Below are 18,920 nucleotides of genomic sequence, written 5' to 3' on the forward strand. Positions count from 1 at the left end.
TATCACCAGAGAAACTGAAGGCACCCAAAGAGTTCAGGCCTTTAACTGAAAACTGACAGTTACAGCAGAGGAATGAAGAGTCCCATCCCAAACAAGAGTTTGATATCTAAATGACAGCAAGATTAAGTTAAAAATGACAAGCTATTGGGGGTTTTTGTTCTTCTTTTTTAAATCTGAGGTCTTAGGGGTTTTAAACATTAAATCAGTCTGCTTACAAATCTTGCCTTAAAATGTGCTGGGATAAATTCAAGACACTGTAAGATACGAACAGTGTCTCAAATGGCATATTTTAGATAAACCTATCACTTATCTTTGCAGCATTCAGAATTCAACCTAAGTCCTCCCATACACAGCAGTGCCCTATAAACAAAGGTGCAGAGCCTAAGACAAATAGGGAGGATCACTGCCCCTTGGAAGTTCCTTCTAACAAGAAAGTAAATACAGTCAAACAATGGAGAAGGGCTGTGGTATTTTTCAGATATGGGCTAAATTCATCATGGTTCATTTCCAATGCACTCTTACTCAGTATGAAATGTTACAGTTCACAAGAAGGTGTGAGGAGGAGTCTCAGTTTACTTAACTCGCAACTGTAGTTTCGGAAAAAAGATAAAGGTTAAAAGTTATTTTTCTCATTCTAAAGTTTATTTTTGGTTTTTAAGGACTCTGTGGTTTCTAACGACATTGGGGCAAGGCATGCTTTTTTAAAAATATTTTTTAATTTTTTGCCGTGAAGTTACAGGATAGCTTATAATTACAGTAACTAGCTGGTGGTTTTTAAGAAGACGTGGAAAAGGGTTGCCTTTGTCAGTAGACTGTTGGAAATAGACTACTCAAAGTCTGATGTTTAACTTCTTGAAGTAAACATTTAAGGTCACAGCAGTCCCTCCTTGTAAGTTTTATGTATTACTTCAGTTGGAGAGGTACAGGCATTAAAACAGTAAACTACACATTTGATCAATGAATCAGTCTCCCATGTTTAAGGGTTCAAAGTAAATTAAACTTATAAAATAAAATCGGGCCCTTAGATTCTAAATTATAACTTCATAATAAGTTCATAAAAATGTTTATAACTTTTAGAATTTCAATATGAAACCATGACTTTTTGACATTAAAGTTTGTGGCAGAAAGTAAAACCTTTAAAAGGTTTATCAAGCATTTCAAATTTGTTTGTTAAATTTCTATCAAACAGTAGGAATCTAAACATTCTAATAGTTGCTACACTTCTGGAAATAATTACCTGAAAGGAGATTAACATTTCTCAACTAGTTAGTGGCCCAGACCTCTGCTATTGTTTGTTAGTGAAGGGGCTATTCATTCATAAAGCTGGACCTACCCAACCAAACAAAGAGACCGTTGGTGGCTGTTCAGGTGGACTCCAAGCCAAGAAAAAGGAATTGCTTCATTTCCTCAAGACTGAACTTTTGATCAATGCTGTGCGGCCAGGCTAAGAACTTAGATGGAATTTTAAACAAGGCATTAATGGCATTTCGGAAGCCACCATCAAACATCCTCTAATTAAGGAAGCAACGTAACAAGGTAAATTGAACCAGACAGGAATTTATTAAGGAAATTCACCTCTATTACCACAAAACACATCTCCTGCCAAGGTCGATTAATAATAATCAATTATCGACTCTGGCACATCTCTGAATGTGATGTGGGTCTTACTTACCAGTGTCAAGTTTTAGTAACCAAAATGGGATTAAGTGTTCAAAATTCTGGGTAAACGCAGCGAAAAGACTGACAAGGCTTCTGCTTCAATGGGGTTTATGTTCTAATGGAGGAGGCAGACTGTAAACAACTTTTTCAAATACATTTTTACAAATGTGATTAGTGTTTTGAAGGAAACAAAAATTTGCTGAGACAGAAAATAACAGAAGGGAACTAAATAAATAGGGTGGTCAGAGAAGTTCTCTCTGGGTTGGGAACTTTTAATTGAGACCTGAAAGATGAAAAGGGGCCATTCGTGGGGACCCTGGCAGGAGGAACATTGTAGGCAGAGGCAGTGCAAGTGCAAAGGCCCTACAAGGCAAAGGTCTTGCCATGTTATGGAAGGACTGACAGTAGCCCTGTACAGCCATGGCGTCAGACCCTGGGAAGGGTGGCACGAAGTGAGGTTAGAGAGGCAGATGGGGACAGATCGTGTAGAGCAGCTTTTCTCAAACATGTTTGACCATGGCTCATAGTAGGAAATATATTTTATGTCTCACCCAGTACTCAAATAAAACAAAATGTTTACATAGAAAATCCTACCCTTACAATGTGTAATGCCTATGATATTTTCTATTCATTTTAAAATACTAATCAATATCCACTAAATTTATTTCTTCGCCAACGAATGGACTTTTGCAAAAGCATCGATAAGAGTCTGGGAAACTTTTGGAAGCCTTTTTTAATTTTTATTTTATTTTTTATTTATTTATTTATTTATTTATTTATTTATTTTTGAGACGGAGTCTCGCTCTGTCGCCCAGGCTGGAGTGCAGTGGCGCGATCTCGGCTCACTGCAAGCTCCGCCTCCCGGGTTCACGCCATTCTCCTGCCTCAGCCTCCCGAGTAGCTGGGACTACAGGCGCCCACAACCGCGCCCGGCTAATTTTTTGTATTTTTAGTAGAGACGGGGTTTCACCGTGGTCTCGATCTCCTGACCTTGTGATCCGCCCGCCTCGGCCTCCCAAAGTGCTGGGATTACAGGCGTGAGCCACCGCGCCCGGCTATTATTTATTTATTTATTTATTTATTTATATTGTTGAGACGGAGTCTCCTTCTTTCGCTGAGGCTGGAGTGAAGTGGTGCGATCTCGGCTCAATGCAACCTCCGCCCCCTGGGTTCAAGCGATTCTACTGCCTCAGCCTTCCCAGTAGCTGGGATTACAGGCGCCCACCATCATGCCCAGCTAATTTTTAAATTTTTAATAGAGATGGGGTTTCGTCACATTGGCCACGCTGGTCTCGAACTCCTCACCTCAGGTGATCTACCTGCCTTGGCCTCCCAAAGTGTTAGGATTACAGGCGTGAGCCACTGTGCATAGCCAGAAATCTTTACGGGAGAGCTTGATTGATAAATGGAAACTTCATTTTAGTCACTATAGAAAGATTGGATTTAAGGATAACAAAATAAAAGTGGAAGGATCTGTTACGATATCATTGTCAAAGCTCAGGTGAAAGATAATAGCTCGAGTTATGTTGGTGGCAGTCGAAGTGGAGAGACATTCAGATTCAGGATATATTTTAGAGGTAAAGCCAACAGGACACAGTGAGGAATTGACTGGATAGTGGTGAAGGAAAGGAAGGCATCAAGAGTTAGTCCCAGGCTACTGGCTTTAGTAGCTGAGAGTTTGATAGTGCTGTTTGTCAGGAGACTAGAGTTAGCACTGGATGTATGGTGAAAAATTTTAAATTCCATTTTAAACATGTTAAGTTTGAGATGACTCTGAGTCATCTGAGCAGTTAATTACACAAATGGAGTTCAGAGAAGAAAGCTGAGGGTCAATAGAATTAGGGTCTGAAACAAACAACTGGTATTTGAAGTTGTGGTAATGATGCGTTCTCCTAGAGAATGTGTGGATAAAGTTGAGAAAAGAAAGCACTCAGGAAGTACTTTCAAGGAGCTCTGATTTTAAGAGGTAGGATAGAGAGGATTAGGAGAGTTGGTAAAATATAGCGAGGAGAAGCTAGCTGCCTTTAGAATGGGAGCTGTGTCAGAGGTGTGGTGCCTGAGAACCACTGTAGTGGAATGTGAACCAAGGAGAGAAAAACTGCATTGAATATTAGTGAGAAGGGAACATTGCTCATCTGGCACTATAGAGGCCTTTGGTAACCTTGACAAAGGTGTTTCTGTGTTGTTGAAGGAACAAAAGCTAGATTGACCTTATACCCCAGAAATTTCACCCCTAAATTATAGCAAATAAGAAACTTGTGCACATGTGCACCAAGAGAACCGTACACAAAAAAATTCATAATTGCTTTGTTCACTGGAACAAGAAACTGGAAATGACCCAAATTTGTATCTTTAGGAGAATAGATTAAATAGATTATGATATATTTATAGTGTGGAATGAGTGCTTTAACTTGGGCAAGTATGTTGACAAAAAACACAACAAACAAAATAAAAAGTCACAGAGTATATCTGTAGTATGATTCCATTTATACAAAGTTCAAAAAATGAAAAATAGCACATTGTTTAAGGATACGTAATAAGTAAGGGAATGATAAGCAAAACTGAAAAAGGCTATTACCTGGGTATGGGAATACTCAAAGATTAAACTCTGTCTGTGTTACACATGCATTTTGGTGTATATAAAATATTTCATTAAAAATAGCTACTTAGCGCTGTCTCCTGAATAGGTCTAAATATATTGACCGACTCGGTAACAATAAGCATTGCTAGTATCCTACCCGTGGTCTCCAAATACCATTTTTTACCGAAAGAAACAAGAACTCTCTGCAAAGGGGCTGATTTTAAGAAAAAGGGATTGGGAATATACAAGACAAAGCTAGAAAATCTTGTCTTTGGGGAATGGCTAGAGCGGTATCAAAAGAACACAGAAGCCAACTTGAAGTAGTTCCCACTGGCAAAGATGGAAATGCTTGATTATCATTAAGGATATTTACCCCAATGGATTGAAAAACACATAAAATGTGCATATCCTGCTTTTTAAAATACAAACTATTACTGTTGGTTATTCAAACAGTAAGTGAAAGAAGTTTCTCTTTATAGTATTCCAGATAATAAATGAAGAAGAACTGAGAAAATATAACCATTTTTCAATTTGTAATAAAATAATGGATTTAATTCTCATCAACTGCTGCTAACATCACAAAAGAGAAACAGACATTGTGTGCCTCCTGATGGAAGAGCACAAACCAACTGTGATGTCTAGCCAAAAGAAACTGAACCTGAATCTGATCCGTCTTCTAGATCCAACTACCAGTTTATAGAAAATACAGAGGACGGAGGAAATCTCACCTATACCACAGGGATGCATTCATTCTATGAAATCCATATTGTGGAAAATTCTAAAAGACAAAGAGCTCTGTTTTTTCAATAACTGCAATAAAAACACTACAAACTAGCAAAAGAAAAATCAGAGATGAGGGGAAAGCAATAGCTTCAAAGATACTTAAAAGATATCTCAACCACTCCCAATATGTAAACTTTATTTAGATTCTGATTTGTACTAACTACTAAAATTTTCTAATAAATATATGAGACAATTGGAAATTCGAATACTAACTGTGATATTATGATACTGATATTAAGAAATTATTAAATATTTTAATAGGTGATAGGTGTATTGTGGTTATGTTAAAGATAAATTTTACGTTTAAAATTAGTTTTATTTAAGGGTAAAACCTACTCATGAATAAATTACTTTGCTAAATTAGTGTAATTATTTAATTAGTTAAAATAGCAGATTAAAGGTACTTTTACAGCTGCTTCTTCCCAAATAAACTAGAATGAGAGAAAATACGTACATACATGTATGAACTTTAAAGTCATAAATCCACACATATAATATAAAAGATAAAGAGGGCCGAGCATGGTGGCTCGTGCCTGTAATCCCAGCACTTTGGGAGGCTGAGGCGGGCAGATCACTTGAGGTCAGGAGTTTGAGACCAGCCTGGCCAGCATGGTAAAGTCCTGTCTCTACTAAAAATAGAAAAATTAGCCAGGCGTGGTGGTGAGCACCTGTAATCCCAGCTACTTGGGAGGCTGAGGCATGAGAATTGCTTGAACCTGGGAGGCAGAGGTTGCAGTGAGCCGAGATCTTGCCATTGCACTCCAGCCTGGACGACAGAGTGAGACTTGGTCTCAAAATAAATAAATACATAAATAAATAAATAAGATAAAGGGAAAGAAACAACTACAGATTTTTGGACTTCAGAGTAGATCGAAAACAGTATTAAGTGAAAGTTTCCTTGGCCAATCCAACTTGGAGAGTGTTCATTTGTAATTGCTTTAATTTCCATTTCCCTAATTACAGTCATGTGTTAATTAACAACGGGGATACATTTTGAGAAACTCATTTTTAGGCAATTTTGTAGTTGTGTGAACATCACAGAATGTACTTACACAAACATAGATGTCATAGCCTACTACACACCTAGGTTATATGGTATAGCCTTGTGCTCATAGGCTACAAACCTGTGTAGCATGCTGCTGTACTGAATACTGTGAGCAACTGTGACACAATGTTAAGTATTTATGTATCTAAACATATCTTAACACAGAAAAGGTACAGTAAAAGTACAGTATAAAATATTAAAAACCAGTACACCTGTATAGGGCACTTACCATGAATACAGCTTGTAGGACTGGAAGTTGTTCTGTGTGAGTCAGGGAGTGAGTGGTGAGTGAATGTGAAGGCCTAGGACATTACTGTACAGCACTGTAGACTTTATCAACACTGGATACTTAGGCTACTCTAAGTTTATTTAAAATTTTTTTCTTTAATAATAAATTAACCTTGGCTTGCTGTAACTTTGTTACTTTTAAAATTTTTGACTCTTTACAATAACACTTAGCTTAAAACACAAACATGTTGTACGTCTGTCCAAAAGTATTTTCTTTCCCTATGTCCTTATTCTATAAACTATCTTAATTGCTTTAAGCTTTTTTGGTGAAAAACTAAGGCACAAACTTACACATTAGCCGAGGCCTACACAGTCAGGATCCTCAGTATCTCTGCCTTCCACCTTCATATCTTGCCCCTGGAAGGTCTTTAGGAGTAACAACATGCATGGAGCTGTTATCTCCTATGATAACAATGCCTTCTTCTGGAATACCTAGGACCAGCCTGAGGCTGTTTTACAGTTAGCTTTTTATTTTAATAAGTAGAAGAAGTACACTGTAAAATAATGATCCAAAGCATCATAAGTATGTATGCCAATAATATGGTTATTTATTATCATTATCAAGTATTATGTACTGTACATCATTGCATGTACAGTAGGTGGGTTTCCACTAGCATCATTAGAGGACTGGCAGCACAGTAGGTGTGTTCCCACAAGCATCACCACACCCATGTGAGTAATGCATTGTGCTACGACATTTCCATGGCTATGTCAGGATAACTACAATGTCACTAGACAATGGGGATTTTTCAGCTCCATTATAATCTTGTGAGACCACTGTCATATATGTGGTCCACTGTTGACCAAAACATTGTTATGGAGCACATGACTATACTAGTGAGGCTGATCATCTTTCTTATTGACCATTTAATTTCATTTTCATGAGTTGGCTGCTCATGTATTCTGCCTAATTTTCTACTGGGTGGTTTGTTTTGAAATATTTTGGGTACTAATTTTTTATTAGTCACATATGTTGCATATATCTTCTCTGAGGTTGTCATTTGTATTTTAACTTGTTTATGCTATCTTTTGTCATATAGATGTTTTTAATTTTTTTTTTTTTTTTTTTCTGAGCCAGGGTCTGGCTCTGTTGCCTAGGCTGGAGTGCACACGATCTCGGTTCACTGCAACCTCTGCTTCCTGGGCTTAAGCCATTCTCCCACCTTAGCCTCCCTAGTAGCTGGGACTACAAGCACATGGCACCACCCCTGGCTAATTTTTGTATTTTTTGTAGAGTTGGGGTTTTGCCATGTTTCCAGGCTGGTCTCCAACTCTTGAACTCAAGCAATCTGCCCATCTCAACCTCCCAAAGTGCTGAGATTATAGATGTGAGCCATTGCACTCTGCCTTTAATTTTTATATAGTCAAATTTATCAGTGTTTTTCTTTGTGATTTATGGTGTTTATGTCTTAAGAAAACCTGACCTTTTCAAGGTCATAAAGATTTCCTTCTATATTTTCTTCTAAATGTTTTAAGATTTTACCTTTTGGCTGGGCATGGTGGCTCACGCCTATAATCCCAGCACTTTGGGAGGCCGAGGCGGGCAGATCATGAGGTCAGGAGTTCGAGACCAGCCTGACCAACATGGTGAAACCCTGTCTCTACTAAAAATATAAAAATTAGCCAGGGGTGGTGGCACATGCCTGTAATTCCAGCTACTCACAAGGCTGAGGCAGGAGAATCACTGGAACCTGGGAGGCAGAGGTTACAGTGAGCCGAGATCACACCACTGCACTCCAGCCTGGACAACACAATAAGACTCCGTCTCAAAAAACAAAAGAAAAGGATTTTACCTTTCATACTGAAATCTTTAATCCCATCTGAAACTGATTTTTGTGTAAGATTTGCTGTAGAGATCTAGTAGTTTTTAAAAATATATTAATCGCCCAGTTGTCCCAAGATCATTTATTGAGTAGATATCATCTTCCCCCAATAATTTATACAGCTTTGTGTTACAAGCAATCCTTTTGTTGGATTGGGCAAGTAAAAGAAGACTTTGCCTTTTTAAGTGAAATCAAAACATATTATTAGAAGAGTAAGGAATTAGATTGAGGAGGGAAATTAATACAAAAAAATAGAATGAATAAGACATACTACTTGATTGTTCAACAGGGTGACCATAGTTAATAATAATTTAACCACATATTTGCAAATAACTGAAAGAGTGTAATTGGATTGTTTGTAACACAAAGGATAAATGTTTGAGGGGATGGAACCCCTGTTCTCCATGATGTGATTATTTCACACTGCATGCCTGTATCGAAACATCTCATGTACCCCACAAATATATACACCTACTATGTGCCCATAAGTTAAAAATATTTTTTTTTCAGACAAAGTTTCACTCTGTTACCCAGGCTGGAATGCAGTGGCACAGTCTCAGCTCACTGCAACGTCCGCCTCCTGGGTTCAAGTGATTCTCCTGCCTCAGCCTCCAGAGTAGCTGGGATTACAGGCACCTGCCACCACGTCTGGCTAATTTTTTGTATTTTTAGTAGAGACAGGGTTTCTCCATGTTGTCCAGCTTGGTCTCGAACTTCTGACCTCGTGATCCGCCCACCTTGGCCTCCTAAAGTGCTGGGATTACAGGTGAAAAAAATTTTTTTGAAAGATTGACGAGAGAATAAAAAGGCCACAAAATGCTATGCTTTAATCTATAATGGCTCATTGTCGCTTTCAGTCTTTTTTTTTTTTTTTTGAGACAGAGCCTCACTGGGTCACCCAGGCTGGAGTGCAGTGATGCGATCTCGTTTCACTACAACCTCTGCCTACCGGGTTCAAGCGATTCTCATGCCTCAGACTCCTTAGTAGCTGGAATTACAGGCACACACCACCATACCCGGCTAATTTTTGTATTTTTAGTAGAGACGGGATTTCGTCATGTTGGCCCCAGGCTAGTCTCAAACTCCCGACCTCAAGTGATCTGTCTGCTTTGGCTTCCCAAAGTGCTGGGATTACAGGCATGAGCCACTGCGCCCGGCTCATTTTCAGTTTCCTTTTTACAGAGAATAATTTGTTCTAGAACAAACTGAACATTTTTTTGTGCTGCAACTGAAAACTAACAGAGAATTTATATTAGACAAAACAAGAACTTGTCCTTTTGTAGCTAATGTGTTGCTACATAGACTTAAGTTTCATCCAAGTACTGATCAGATATTGGTTAAGCTTTTGCAGAAAGTGAACATATTGTGAGTAAATTATCCAGATAAGTTGCCTACTTTTTATCTAAAACGCCTAAGTACAACTTGCTATAGTGACGCATATGCCAAACTATGGTTAGGAAAACCAGAAATGTTCTGTGTTGAAAGATTTCTAAGTTGATAGAACCTATGACATCTATTAGTGGTTCTTTTAATAATTGTTTCACAAACAGCTCAGATCTGATAGCTACTTGAAACAGTAAATCACTTTTTTAAGCATAATTTTTTATATTATAGAGGCGGTTTTATGACAAAGCAGTATATTATGAGCCAATAGCCATAGTATAGAGAATTTAGAAAACTGAGGTTAACACACCTCATACAATCTTAATGTGCTAACACACAATTTTTGCTATTATTTTAGTGAACATTTTCAGTATATTTTTCACCTGAATACATTTTTATTAATAACTTTTTATTGCATTATACATAGACAGGTAAAAAGGCATTATTTTCTATTTGATTTTTCACCTCTAATAGCTTGCTTGTTATACATTCTTTTACTATTCTTCTAGCAGTTGCACTACAGATTCCAATATACATTGTTGACTTTCCTAAAAAAATAAAGGCATAAAATACACATAACAAAATTTGCCATTTTAGATCATTCTTAAATGAACAGTTCAGTAACATCAAGTACATTCACATTATTGTACAACCATCATCACTATCTACCTCCGGAATTTTTCATCTTCTCAATCTGAAACTCTGTACCAGTTAAACCATAATTCTCTATCCCCAGTCCCTTATCCCCTTACAGCCACTATTGTTTGTTCTGTCTGCATGAATTTGACTACTCCAGTTGCCTCATATTAAGTGGAAGCACACAGCATATACTCTTTTGTGGCTGGCTTATTTCATTTAACACAATGTCTTCAAGTTTTATCCATGTTGTAGCATGTGTCAGAATATCCTTTCTTGTGGCTGAATAATATTCCATTGTATATATAGACATTTTGCTGAACCATTTATCTGTTAATGAAAATTTAGGTGGCTTCCACCTTTTGGCTCATGTGAATAATGCTGCTATGAACATGGGTGTATAATTAACTTTTTGAGATGTATGTTTTTAATTCTTGGGGGTATACACCCAGAAGTGGAATTATTGAATCATATGGTAATTCTATGTTTGATTTTTTTAGGAGCCTCCATACTGTTTTCCATAGTGGCTGCACCATTTTATATTTCCAATTTAAATTCACGGACACAGAACAAAGAATGGTGATTGATAAAGAATAGCGGGGAGTGGGGATGGAGAGTTATAGTTTAACTGGCACAGAGTTTCGAATTTAAAAGATGAAAAATTCCAGAAACAGGTGGTGGTGATGGTTGCACAATAATGTAAAGGTACTCGATGTCACTGAGTTGTTCATTTAAAAATGGTTCAGGCTGGGTGCGGTGGCTCACACCTGTAATCCCAGCACTTTGGGAGGCAGAGGCAAGTGAATTTCTTGAGGAGACCAGACTGGCCAACATGGTGAAACCCCATCTCTACTAAAATACAAAAACTAACTGGGCGTGCTGGCAGGCACCTGTAATCCCAACTACTAGGGAGGCTGAAGCAGGGAAATTGCTTTGAACCCAGGAGGTGGATGTTCCAGTGAGCCGAGATAGCACCACTGCACTCCAGCCTGGGCAACAGAGCAAGATTCCATCTCAAAAAAAAAAAAAAAGGTTCAAACAGTAAATTTTATGTTATGTATATTTTACATAGGATTTCAATTTCTCCACATCTTCACCAACAGTTGTTATTTTCTGGTTTTTGTCTTTAATAATAGTCTTTCCAATGGATGTAAAGGGGTAGCTCATTGTGATTTTGATTTGAATTTCTCCAATGATTAGTGATGATGAGTCACTATTGACCTTTTTAAGTCTAATTCCAATTATCACTTTTACTTCTTCCTAAACAGTGAAAGGACCTTAGAACACTTGGTCTCCATTTTCCCTCTTACTGCCCTATGTGCTGCTATCATCATGTAATTTAATTTAGATACATTTTTATTTTTGATTTTATTTTTTGAGACAGAGTCTTGCTCCGTCACCCAGACTGGAGCGCAGTGGCGTGATCTCGGCTCACTGCAACCTCTGCCACCCGGGTTCAGCAATTCTCCTGTCTCAGCCTCCCGAGTAGCTGGGATTACAGGTGCATGCCACCACGCCTGGCTAATTTTTGTGTTTTTAGTAAAGATGGGGTTTGGCATCTTGACCGGGCTGGTCTTGAACTTCTGATCTCATGATCCACCCATCTCGGCCTCCCAAAGTGTTGGGATTACAGGCGTGAGCCACCGCACCTGGGCAATTTAGATATATTTTTAAACCTTTCAAGGCATTATGATTATTTCATATAGTCAATATTGATTTATATTTTTTGAAATATTTACCCTTTCCATTCTTATATTTGTTCTCTCATTTTAAAGTTTCTATCTTAGGTCATTTTTCTTCTATACCAAGAACATCCTTTAGTGTCGTCTGCTGGTTTCTTGCTTTTTTGTATTTGAAAAAAAGTTTTTATTTAGTGTTTGTTTGTTTGTTTGGTTGGTTGGTTGGTTGATTAGTTTTTGTAGAGATGAGGTCTTGCTGTGTTGCCCAAGCTGATCTTAAACTCCTGGACTCAAGTGATCCTCACACTTTGGCCTCCCAAAGTGCTGAGATTATAGGTGTGAGCAACTGTGCCTGGCTTTAATATTTATTTTAAAGTATATTTTTACTGGATGTGGAAGTCTAGGTTGGCAGGTTTTCCCACCATCATTTTGAAGATATGATTCATTGTTTTATGGCTTTCATCGTTTCTGTTGTGAGTGAGTAGTCAGTCATATTGGTGCTCTACTGCAGGTATCTGGGTTTATTTGACTTCTTTCGTATGGTTTTTCCCTTTGTGTTTGAGATTCAGCAGTTATACTGTGATGTGCTTAGGTGTGATTTTCTTGTATTTATCTTGTTTAAGAGTCTCAATATTTCTTCAACCTGTACAGGGCTCAATTTTTTTTTATTGGTTTTGGAAAATCCTTGGCTATTATCTCTTTAAGTATTACATCTGCCCGTTTTCTCTCTCTTCTCTATCTGCATCTCCACTTATATGTAGGTTAGACATTTTTAGTGAGTCTCATTTGTTTTTTATGCTCGTTTTGGTATTCCCCCTCTTTTATTCTCTCCATCTTCAGTCTGTCTCTTTTCTCTGACCTGTATTTCAGTTCACTAATTCTGTCTGCACTTACATATTCTGTTGTTAAATCCATCCTTTGAATTCTTAATTTCAGGTTTTTTCAGTTCTAGAATTTCCCATTTGATTCTTTATATTTATTTTTAGTTCTTTGCCAAATTTCTCCATCTGAGATTTTCTTTCTATTGTTTTTATCTGTTATTTTGGGCAGACTTTTAGTTCCTATTTTGGTTTTAATATCAGCAGTTGAGTCCGGGTGCAGTGGCTCACGCCTGTAATCCCAGCACTTTGGGAGGCCAACGCGGGCGGATCACCTGAGGTCAGGAGTTTGAGACCAGCCTGACCAACATGGAGAAATCCGTCTTTACTAAAAATAGAGAAACATTAGCTGGGCATGGTGGCACATGCCTGTAATCCCAGCTACTGGGGAGGCTGAGGCAGGAGAATTGCTTGAACCTAGGAGGCAGAGGTTGCGGTGAGCCGAGATTGCACCACTGCACTCCAGCCTAGTCAACAAGAGCAAAACTCCGTCTCCAGAAAAAAAAAGAAAACAACAACAACAAAAAAGCAGTTGAATACGGAAAATTGCAGCCTCAAATGACAGCTCACTTCTCTTGGTTTGTATGTCTGGCTATTTATTGTTCTGTGTCAGAAATTGTGTATTAAAAATTATGCAAAAAATTAATTTTGAGGCTCTGGATGACATTATCTTTTTCCACAGGTGATCTCCTTCTGCTCCTGACAAACAGGAAAGCTAGGGAAGATCAGTTTAATTCATTTAGGATTTAAGTTTATTCAGTGTTTGGCTTCAGCCTTTGTGAGGTCTGGTCTCTTTCTGATCTACCTTTACTTCTAGAATAGAGCCTGTCAGGTCTCATTCAAAAGCCTAGTGTTTACTGGACTTCTCCTCCTCCTTCTTGGGCCTGGGATTCCAATTTTTGTCTTTCTTGTACCATGAAATATTGAAAACTCTGCTAAGCATTGCACCCTTTGGCTGCTGCTTCCACTTTCAGAAGTGACAGGCACATCAAGGGAAAAAGCAATCCTAAAAAGGGCCTTTCTCCTTCTCACAGATCTTGGTCCTGCAAGGTTTTATAGCATTGAAAACTTTCTCTTTAAATCAGTTTGCTTGACCAAGCAATACATTACCATATGTAAGATAAAACTTTATTTAATTATCCTTTTTGTTTTCTTAACAGACAGGTTCTCACTTTGTTACCCAACTTGGAGTACAATGGTACAATCCTACAGCTCACTGCGGCCTCAAACTCCTGGCCTCAAGCTATTCTCCCACCTCAGCCTCCTGAGTAGCTGGGATTACAGGCATAAACCACTGCTCCAAGCTTTATTGATGCTTAATAGTTAAATATGTTAGCCAATCCAATTTCTACAAGGTACAGTTGAAATTTTTAGTCTCTCCAATAAACGGTCATACAACTTCTGCTTAAATATTTTCAGGAAGGACAAGTAGTTATACTCAAGCCAGTCCATTCCATTTTGGGATGGCTATAATTATAGTAATGTCTTATTACATTCAACAATAACAACAATAAACCCACTTTTTTTCTCATAAATTTCTTAGTCCTACTATTAGCTTCTAAAACAACAGAGAACAAATTATTTTCCCTCTTTTCTAATGCATTCTTTAAAAAATATTAGTGTGGCTGTTGCATTCCCTTTTATTTAAAACAAACAAACAAACAAGTAAAACTGGCTGAATATTACTAGCTTTCTTTTTTTTTTTTAACCTAGTCTCTATCAAGCCAGGCCTTCCCCTGGCTATCATGGTGAGTTATTTTTAGACATATATGTGGGACTTTATATTTAGAACTATTAAATTTCTTTTTTAAAAATTTAGCTTAATATCTCAGTCTATTGAAATCACTTTAAAACTAGGTTTTTATCATCCCTATAAACTTTGTGTCATCTTAAAAGTGGCAAACATTCCTCCAAAATCTTAGGGACATTTATAAAGATTGTTGAATATTAAAGTGCCTTGAATAGATTCCTGTGGAAGTTGATGAGAGACTTTTCCAAGCTCGCTCCTCAACCATTAATCACATGTTTGGGCACATTCTACAACTAGATTTAAAACTGCCTAAAATTTATTGTCATTCCTATTTTTCAACCATCTTATTCACAAGAATATTTTCTGTGCCAAAGTCCTTGGAGAAAAAAACTATTATGTCTATAGCTTTCCTATAATCATATCAACTTAGCAATGCTATGAAAAAAAGAAATGAGTTTTATGTGCCATGACTTATACTCAATGAACAAATCACACCAGTTAATCCAAGTTTTTGGAAGGTGGAACATACATTTTTAAATGAATAAATACAAATGTAATAACATGTAGGCTAAGTGAAAAACTAAGAAAAGACATTATTAGAACTTGGAATTTTATAAATGCTTGTTGAACGTAATAGAAAATTTAACTTACTAGAGTCAACTGAATGAATTACCTAATTATTTTTATTTACTTTGTATCTGCATATATTTTCTCTTTCCAATTGGATTGTACTCTAATTATAATTCTTTTGTTCCTCATTCCTACTTCTATCCCCATTATCTAGTGTAATACCAGGTGCATTGTAAGAACTCAATCGTTGGTTGATTTGCTTTCTACCAGTGACATCAGTGAAATGCTTTATTCATTCCTTCAGTAAATATTTATTTATTTATTTATTTATATTTTTTATTTTTGAGACAGAGTCTTACTCTGTCACGCAGGCTGAAGTGCAGTGGCATGATCTTGGCTCACTGCAACCTCCGCCTCCTGGGTTCAAGCAATTTCCTACCTTAGCCTCCCTAGTAGCTGGAATTACAGGCACCCACCACCTTGCCCGGCTAATTTTGTATTTTAGTAGAGGTGGGGTTTCACCATGTTGGCCAGGCTGGTCTTGAACTCCTGACCTCAAGCAATCCACCCACTTCAGCCTCCCAAAGTACTGGGATTATAGGTGTGAGCCACTGCGCCAGGCCAGTAAATATTTATTGAACCCTTAATTTATTCTAGGCATTGTACTGGGAACTGGGCTACCTTAGCACAATGCTCCGAAGTTGCTGTCAGTCCAATACAGAACTGGTGAGCAGACATCCAGACAAGTGGATAGGCACTTAGAATTCCATATATTAAAAAGCTAGTAAGAGATGGATTTCCTTTACTTTTAAAGGCCGATTCTAAATCTAAGAGACCATTCTAAAGCTAAGGGAAAAATCTCCTTGGCAGCATATATCCACCGAATATTTGAGTCACAATATATTGACAGATTAATTTAAATATGATCTTTTACCTGGACGATAATGTCTACCTTCTGCTGCCCCATGAGGTAGGAAAGCATTTTATCACATAAAAAAGTTATTGGTGGGGCATGGTGGCTCACTGCTATAATTCCAGCACTTTGGGAGGCCAAGGCAGTGGGTCATTTGAGGTCAGGAGTTCAAGACCAGCATGACCAACATGATGAAACCCCAACTCAACTAAAAATACAAAAATTAGCCAGGAGGTGGGCACACGCCTGTAATCTCAGCTACTCGGGAGGCTGAGGCATGATCACCTGAACCCGGGAGGCGGAGGTTGCAGTGAGCTGAGATCACGCCACTGCACTCCAGCCTGGGTGACAGAAAGAGACTCTGTCTCAAAAAAAAAATTTTTTTTAAGTTATTGATCTTTTTAATCTGTTAGGAAATAGAAATTGGTGGTGACAAAAGAGTATGTAAGAGATTGCCTGAAACTTTTTAAAAAATATAATCTATGAATATAAAAAAAATGGGCTTGTAAGGGGTTTTCTCACTCTAGGGAGATTTTTTGAGCTATCACTATGTCAACAGAAACAGATGTTTCCCTTTCTTCATATGATGATCAGGCATCCAAACTTACTTGAAAAGCTAGAGAGGCACCATTTGTCTGTATTGTAATGGCAGGTTTTGTAGCAATCGTTGCATATGGATTATACAGACTGAAGAGCAGGGGAAATAATAAAATGTCCCTTCATCTGAACCACATGCGTGTGGCAGCCCAAGGCTTTGTTGTAGGATCAATGACTGTTGGTATGGGTTATTCCATGTATCGGGAATTGTGGGCAAAACCTAAGCTTTAGAAGAAGAGATACTGTCTTGATCTTGTTGGAGGAGCTCGCTTCAGTTAAACATCTCATTATCGAAGTTACATATTAATGTTGAAAATAAACTATTTGAGTAGGTTCAGATGATGATAACATGGTATTTTGAATATCGGCTTCCTTTCTTTAGGCTTGATTTGCCTGTGACTGAATTACTAGTAATCACTGGTTTACTAACAAAGTCATTTGGGGGAGTCAAGTTAACACAAAAGAAACGTGTCACCTAAATCCACTTGGTGGCGTTGAAATGTCCAGCTTCTTAAACTGTTTAGATGAAATTAGTTCTAAAGAGGATAGCAGACCAACCCTGAAGTACTCCCAGTTTGCTGCAGAAGCTCGCATATTTTGGATGTTATATGAGTGTTATTTGCCCCAGTTAATTTAACTTTTTTCTGCCTGTCGTGTGGACTGGCTTCTGCCTTAGAACTCTGTCAAAAAAGTGCGTGGAATATAACTTGTAAAGCCTCCCACAACTGAAAGTATATATATATGTGTGTGTTTTTAAACCAAATCTAGAAAGCTTACAATAGAGCTGCATAGTCATAGTATTTATTAAAGAATCACAATTGTAAGCATAAGAATAATTTACGAATTCTAGTTTAGTTCTTTTGTAATTGCAGAATTATATTTTTGCTGCTGTTATATTAGAATACTTTTTAAATGTCATCTTGAAATAGAAGCATGTATTTTAAGCACTCAAGCAAAGGTAAATGAAGAAACTTTAAAAATGTGTGTGTCGTTTATTCTTTCCATAAGAATTGTAAACATTAAATAAATTACTTATAATAGAATTGATTAATGATTTATGAGCAGGCTAGCTTGACCAGACATTATACGCAAACTTTTGTATACTACAGAATGCCATTGCACTTGTGAAATTCTCTTGTCTATCCTGAATTTACATTCCATGGTGATATCATGGTATATGCATTGTTATTAAAATAAGTGGCCATGTCAAAAAAAAAAAAAGAAATTAGAAGGTTGCACCTCAACATGTTAATAGTGACTGACAATGGAGGAATTACTATTTATTTTATTTTCTTTGGGCTTTTTTGATACTTCCAAATTTCCCAAAATTAGCATATTTTATAAAATATTATTTGCAAAGAAGGTCATAGTTCATGAATCTCCCATACTTTGAGAGAAAGGACTACTTTTAATTTCAATATTGAGAATGCTGTAAGGATTAGGAACAGAGAAAAGACTGAATGAAACTAAATAAAATTCTTAGAATGAGAGAAGATATTGCTGCTTTATTTATCCAGGAACTGACTCTGAGTTTTAAATCCTACGACTGCTACCACATGTGGTATTTCTCTGGTAGAAAATGACTTATCTCCATTTTGAAAAATCTCGTTCAAGTGGCAGGCTACAAAAGGGTTCTTTACCTTCCCTCATTCCAACATAAAAATACTGAGGTTTATCCATCTGTTGCAGGGCTCCCTACTTCATAATTTGTCTATAGGGATAAGGCCATGTAACCTATGTCACATGACTGGCATTTGAAATAGAAACAGATGTTAGCATTTTCTTCCTCACCCCACACCCTTATAATTTTGATGTAGATGGGAGGATTCAAAAGCCATGAGGATGCCCTATGTCAGACATGAAAATTAATCATACAAGGGGTATGGAAAGCTAAGGAACACGATACCTCAATGTGCCACATTTGCCATTTGTTCTCATCTCTTTCTCTCTATTGCCCTACTCTGTTCTGCATCACAGAGAATTGTGTTTCCCAGGATTTCTTACTAACTGCTTAGGTTCATCCAAATGGGAGGCAGTGGCAAAAGACTGGAAGGTAGGAAAAAGGGTGCTTCAGATGATATCTCCAGCAGTCACTGTGCCTCCTCCGTGGCTGCAGCTCTTACTGGACATTCCTTCCCTCCGGGGTCCTAGCACTCACTGGGCAGTCCCAATTGTGGTGCTAGTTCCCTGTTGCACTCTGGCCTCTACACTCTGGGAAGAGCTCCCCACTGCATTGCCCCTGCTAATATCTTGGTGGCCACACTACCCCCTGGGATAGTGCAGCTTCTCAGTTCCTCCATCACCTATGGAATCAGTTTCTCATATTTAAGTCTCT

The 18,920-nt window shown here is 37.7% G+C and overlaps 1 pseudogene; it reads left to right on the forward strand.

Moving 5' to 3' along the window:
* Positions 1 to 16,537: 16,537 nt before the first annotated feature.
* LOC102140944 (HIG1 domain family member 1A, mitochondrial pseudogene) lies at positions 16,538 to 16,816 on the forward strand (annotated as a pseudogene).
* The last annotated feature ends 2,104 nt before the right edge of the window (positions 16,817 to 18,920 follow it).

The sequence above is a fragment of the Macaca fascicularis genome, chromosome 1, assembly GCF_037993035.2.
Source record: "Macaca fascicularis isolate 582-1 chromosome 1, T2T-MFA8v1.1".
Taxonomy (NCBI): domain Eukaryota; kingdom Metazoa; phylum Chordata; class Mammalia; order Primates; family Cercopithecidae; genus Macaca; species Macaca fascicularis.